The sequence below is a fragment of the Coregonus lavaretus genome, assembly GCF_964263955.1.
Source record: "Coregonus lavaretus genome assembly, chromosome: 14".
Classification (NCBI taxonomy): Eukaryota; Metazoa; Chordata; class Actinopteri; order Salmoniformes; family Salmonidae; genus Coregonus; species Coregonus lavaretus.
The window spans coordinates 30,347,994-30,353,993 of NC_140001.1; the positions used below are offsets into that span (position 1 = coordinate 30,347,994).

At 48.1% G+C, this 6,000-nt stretch overlaps 1 pseudogene across 1 annotated transcript in view; it reads right to left on the reverse strand.

The window, feature by feature from the left end:
- The window catches only part of LOC311141825 (SET-binding protein-like), a 45,327-nt pseudogene that overhangs the window by 29,865 nt on the left and 9,462 nt on the right, over nucleotides 1–6,000 (reverse strand). The window contains exon 2 of the transcript in view: nucleotides 4,628–5,191. The product of the transcript in view is annotated as an SET-binding protein-like (transcript). The remainder of the gene's footprint in view (nucleotides 1–4,627; nucleotides 5,192–6,000) is intronic.

The following is a 6,000-nucleotide window of genomic DNA, read 5'->3' on the forward strand; positions in this document are numbered from 1 at the left end:
TTGCCATACCAGGCGGTGATGCAACCAGTCAGGATGCTCTCGATGGTGCAGCTGTAGAATTTTTTGAGGATCTGAGGACCCATGCCAAATCTTTTTAGTCTCCTGAGGGGGAATAGGCTTTGTCGTGCCCTCTTCACGACTGTCTTGGTGTGTTTGGACCATGATAGTTCGTTGGTGATGTGGACATAGGGATGGTGCCAGGTTTCCTCCAGACGTGACGCTTGGAATTCAGGCCAAATAGTACATTCTTGGTTTTATCAGACCAGAGAATCTTGTTTCTCATGTTCTGAGAGTTCAAGTGGGCTGTCATGTGCCTTTTAAGAGGAGTGGCTTCCGTCTGGCCACTCTACCATAAAGGTCTGATTGGTGGAGTGCTGCAGAGATGGTTGTCCTTCTGGAAGGTTCTCCCATCTCCACAGAGGAACTCTGGAGCTCTGTCAGAGTGACCATCGGGTTCTTTGTCACCTCCCTGACCAAGGCCCTTCTCCCCCGATTGCTCAGTTTGGCTGAGCAGCCAGCTCTAGGAAGAGTCTTGGTGGTTCCAAACTTCTTCAATTTAAGAACGATGGAGGCCACCGTGTTCTGGGGACCTTCAATGCTGCAGACATTTTTTGGTACCCTTCCCCAGAGCTGTGCTTCGACACAATCCTGTCTCGGAGCTCTACGGACAATTCCTTTGAACTCATGGCTTGGTCTTTGCTCTGACATGCGCTGTCAACTGTGGGACCTTATATCGACAGGTGTGGGCCTTTCCAAATCATGTCCAATCAATTGAATTTACCACAGGTGGACTATAATCAAGTTGTAGAAACATCTCAAGGATGATCAATGGAAACAGGATGCACCTGAGCTCAACTTCGACTCTCATAGCAAAGGGTCTGAATACTTTCTGACTGCACTGTATGTCAGGCCTATTGGGCCAAAATCAATGATGGCCTATTCTATAGATAATAGAACAAAAATGAACTAAACTTTTAAGAGATCAGATTTTTTGTTCATAAATACTTTGCTACAATGACACACTTAGCTAGCTACCTACCTCGTTCCTTTCTGTTAGCATGTGCACGTAGTACACCATCATGCTTTCAGGATAAGTGTCTTTTCAGATTCCACAGTGATTCTTTAGTTATGTACACTACATCACCGCACTCCCTCTCTTGCTCTTGGTTTTCCTCGTCTTTCTTAGTCTCCTTGATTTTGCACCTGTGTGTTTTATCAGTTTCTTTATGAAAATATTTAGCAAACTCCATGACAGAAGCTAAAGCAAGGTGCTATAGCAGCACACAAGTAGCCTACAAATGCATGCTGGGCCTGGCATGCCCTGAGCTCGAGTGAGCGCTACTGGAGCAAAATTGGAGCGGGCTAGAAGGCCGATGCTCCAGCCTTTGGGAATCTCGCTGCGTGCTCCAGTCAAATTGGGCACGCTCCGCTCCGCTCACATACTCTGGTGGGGGGTGGGGTAGACACAGATGGACAGCTGGTGTTTCTGTGATGGTAAATCACTCAGAGACACCCCTGCCCAAGCACACACACCACACTGGCCCCACCCCCCTCCACTCTGGCCCCACCCCCCTCCACTCTGGTCCTTTCTCCCTCACAGAGAAACACCCCTATACAGGCTGGAGCACTTGAAGAGACTGGCAACTGGCCGGTAAAAAAACGGGTTTGACCGTTGGCAGGGATGTTTGCTAAAAGACAGGCTGGAAAACACTGCCCAGGCTACAGCCCACAGCTCATTTACATTTTTTAAGTAACACACACACAGATGTGCTTTTATGAACTCATCAAGTCCCTCAGGTCACCAACCGCCACCCAAGCCTGGGATAAATTCACACATCAAAAGGCACGCCACACACCCAAACACAGACACACATTACAGACACACACACACACACAACGCTCAGGGGACCACCAAGCATAGAGGCTGCCGAGACGTGATAAGTGTGTGTTTCCAAAGCCAGGACACACTAAGGCACTCAAAATACACACACACACACTGCACTGCTTTAACAGCTCCTTATCTCCCTCCACAGATAGTGAGATGGATTAACAGCTAATTCTGGCACACATGCTCTGACCACAATCACGGCCCTGTGTGTGTGTATGTGTGTGTGTGTGTTTTGGACTGCTTACTAAATGTGTCAGGGAGAGTGATGTAGGGGTTGACCCAAGGTTCATTATACCAGAACACACACATTCATCTTCCACTACTAGCACACGGCCACACATACACCCCTACACACATCACTTATACACACGTCAATCATACACACACACACACACACACACACACACACACACACACACACACGTCACTCACCGTGCACTGTGACGACACTATAGAGATGGCACTAAACACTGTGATGACACTACTGAGAATCTGATAATAATGCTTTCTAGAATAATTCAAAATCTTCCAAATCCATCTCTCTGTCGGTCTCTGTCTTGCCTCTCTCCCTCTCTCTTCTCTCCACTCTCTTCAAGAGTCAAAACCCTCTCTTAATGACCAGCTATTGTATCCCTGTTCCCTTCCCCCTCCCCCTCACACACACCCCCGCTCTGAGGGGGTCCCTTAACCAGGCTCTCCATATGCCTGTCTCCCCCCTCTTCCCCCTATCGCTCACACTCTGGCCTCTTCTCTTCTCTCTGTCACCATCTGCCACTCCACAACAGACAGAGAGACAGAGCGAGAGAAAGAAAGCAAGAGAGAGGTAAATAAATAAAGAGAGAGAGAGAGAGAGATAGAGGCAACGGCTGAGGCAGAAATAGATACTGAGAGAGGGATAGAAAGAGAGAGAGAGAGAGAGAGAGAGAGAGAGAGAGAGAGAGAGCAGCCCCCGACACAATACCTTGGAGGAGAGAGAGGCTGTCCATCTGCTCTCTGCCAGACCCCCCTCACCTCTCTCTCTCACAAACACACACATCGGACTCTTTCTGTTTAACCCATTCCTCTCCAGTGGACCAGTCTGTATTACTGGATGGAGGGATGGGGGAGAGAGGAGAAGGAGTAGAGAGAGCGGGAGGGAGGAATAGTGGGATAGAGGGAAGAAGATAGAGAGAGAGAGGGGGGGGGGGGGAGCATGCCCACTCCTTTCCCTGTCACCACGGCAACAACTGCCAACCATAGCAGAGAGAAAGACAGGCTGAGAGGGAGATTGCTCTGGGGGTCAAAGTGCACGTTTGCTCTGAACACACACACGTACACATAGTAGGTCAAACACTCACTGCAGACACTACAGTCCCCTAAGGACCTAAACACACAACACACAGCACTACGGTGACACCAAACTGAAATGGTGGCTGTGTGAGAGATGAGGAGGGGTTAGAGAGGCCCAGAAGCCACGTGCTGATTTCATTAGAGGAGAGATGGCAGAGGAGGAGAGGAGGGGAGAAAAGAGGAGGAGAGAGGTCTGTGACCACAAATGGAGAGAGCAGAGGCCAGCTGTCATTTGCTGATGTCAGCTCTATTCTCAGCCTGTGTGTGTGTGTGTGTGTGTGTGCATGACTGGTTTCAATTACTCTATGAACTTTGACCCTGTGTAACCAAGGAAGCGAAGGAGCTACTGAGAGAGAGAGAGAGATAGGTAGAGAGAGAGAGAGAGATAGGTAGAGAGAGAGATAGGTAGAGAGAGAGAGAGAGATAGGTAGAGAGAGAGATAGGTAGAGAGAGAGAGAGAGAGAGATAGGTAGAGAGAGAGAGAGAGATAGGTAGAGAGAGAGAGAGATATAGGTAGAGAGAGAGAGAGAGAGATAGGTAGAGAGAGAGAGAGATAGGTAGAGAGAGAGAGAGAGAGAGAGATAGGTAGAGAGAGAGATGGAGAAAGGGAAAGACATACCCATTACCTAAGATCCATTCCCTTCTGTACTAGTACACACACTCAATATTGCTCATAATGAGATGCTTGGGTACAAGATGGCTGCTTTCCAGGGAAAAGAGCTGAGTCGGCGAGGTGCTGGGTGTATGAAAGGAACACACACAGACACAGCGAGATGCACAGTGTACGAGAAGAGCTGAGCACACAGCAAGAGATGTCAACGCAGGTTAATGACTCTAGAGGAGACTACCTCACACACACACAATGTATTTATACACACTGCCAGAAAACCCATGAAGTGGTGTTGTAGGGGGGTAGGGGTGATGGTATCTCTTTTAAACTGCATTACTGGTCTTTCTATCAATCACTAAGTCTTCAAGCTTTCTGCCTATGGAATCTTGTTAAAACATGGCCTATCTATATACACCCACAATATATCTATACAATCCATTTACCCATGAATATAAACTTACAATCACCTTCTCAGCTGCTATAGCCAACAGCAGACAAGAACCAAATTCATCACGCTAACATAAGAAAAACCTCTTTAGCTGCAATGTGCTACTGACAACCCATAAGTCAATCCAACACAGCTAACATTTAAACAACATTTATAACTATTCAATATCTTATTTTAAACTATGTTTAACTATTTAACAACATGAAGAATCTGATCATTCTATCTCTCTGGGAAACAACCAAACAATCAGTTCTAAACTGCTGACAAACATTTCAAAGTGCTTCAGCATCATTTAAAGCTACATTAGCAACAGTCTATTCAGACCAGAAAACATATCTAAAGGGATCCTTACCCTCTTTCTAGGGGGTCCCTTGTCCTGTGCTGTGCGGCCCCCCAGCCGGCCCCCTCGGCCCTCCCCTGAGGGGGGTCTGATGGTCATCCGGATCTCCGGGGGACAGATGTAGTTCTCCAGACTCTTGGGGGGCTTCTTGGTGCGTTTGGTGGTCTGGATCTTCAGCTTCAGACTCCCCTCCTGGAAGCTGGCTTCTTTAATGGAGAACTCCTGTTCCTCTAGCCCCTCCCCTTCCCCCTGGGACCCCCAGCGCTCGCCCATCACATCGCCAATGACCTCATCTCCCCGCGACGCTGGCCCCAGCACCGCTCCTTCCTGTTCTTCCTCTTCAGGCTCAGCCCTTCCACATCCTAACTCCGCCTCCTTGGGTCGGGCTGAGCCAACCAGATCCCTCGGCTCCATCCACGCTCCCGCCAGAACCAGTCAGGATCCAGAGAGCAGCGGCAGCCAGCCAATAGGTTTGCAGAGAGTGGCTGTCCGTCAGACTGGGTTGCCTTGGGAACGGTAGCTACTGCGTCTGGATTGGTTGTCCCACAGGAACACAGGTAATCCAACAGAGCCAAACTAGAGAGAGAGAGAGAGAGAGAGAGAGGAGAGAGAAATTACTATCAAAACCTAAGTTTAAGCAACATAAATGTTGTAGTGACACATACTGTATGTTGTACAATATCCTATGAAAGCAAACACCTCATACATTATCACAAATGCCGAACTGTAAAAAACACAGTTACTTTCCCTAGTCTGTTTATCTTAGCCTGCAGTCACTCTGCTATGTACGCTGCTACAGAACGATTAGCATTCAGAGTGTGTTGGGAAGAGATGCTGTCCTATCTGAGCACAGCTAAAGGACGCAGGGGGCAGAGGAGCGCCTCATCTACACACACCTCTAACCATTATGAGATATCAGTGTCTCTTAGTATCTCAGAACTCAAGACTAGTGCAGTAGCAGGCAGAGAGCGTAGCAGGCATGCCATACACGCTCATTTGTATTTATACTGTGTAAACAACACATCACACACACACTCTATTTCTCTCTCCTGTCTCTCTTTCTCTCTCCTTCTCCCCCGTCTCTCTTTCTCTCCACTTCTCCCCCGTCTCTCTTTCTCTCTCCTTTTCCCCTGTCTCTCATGTCTCTCTTTCTCTCTCCTTCTCTCTCAGTGTAAAATGAAGACATTCCTCTCCAGCTCTCTAAAGGGAGGGTGAAGCTAGCCTGAGGACAAGACCAAAAACTGCAGATTGAGATGAAAAAGCTGACTGCTCTTTTTTTTTTGTACCCGGAAAGAGGGAGGGAATTGGGTAGACAGAGAGAGGGAGAGAGAGAGCGAGATAGAGAGCGAGAGGGGAGGAATCTAAATTCTTTCTCCAGATGTGGT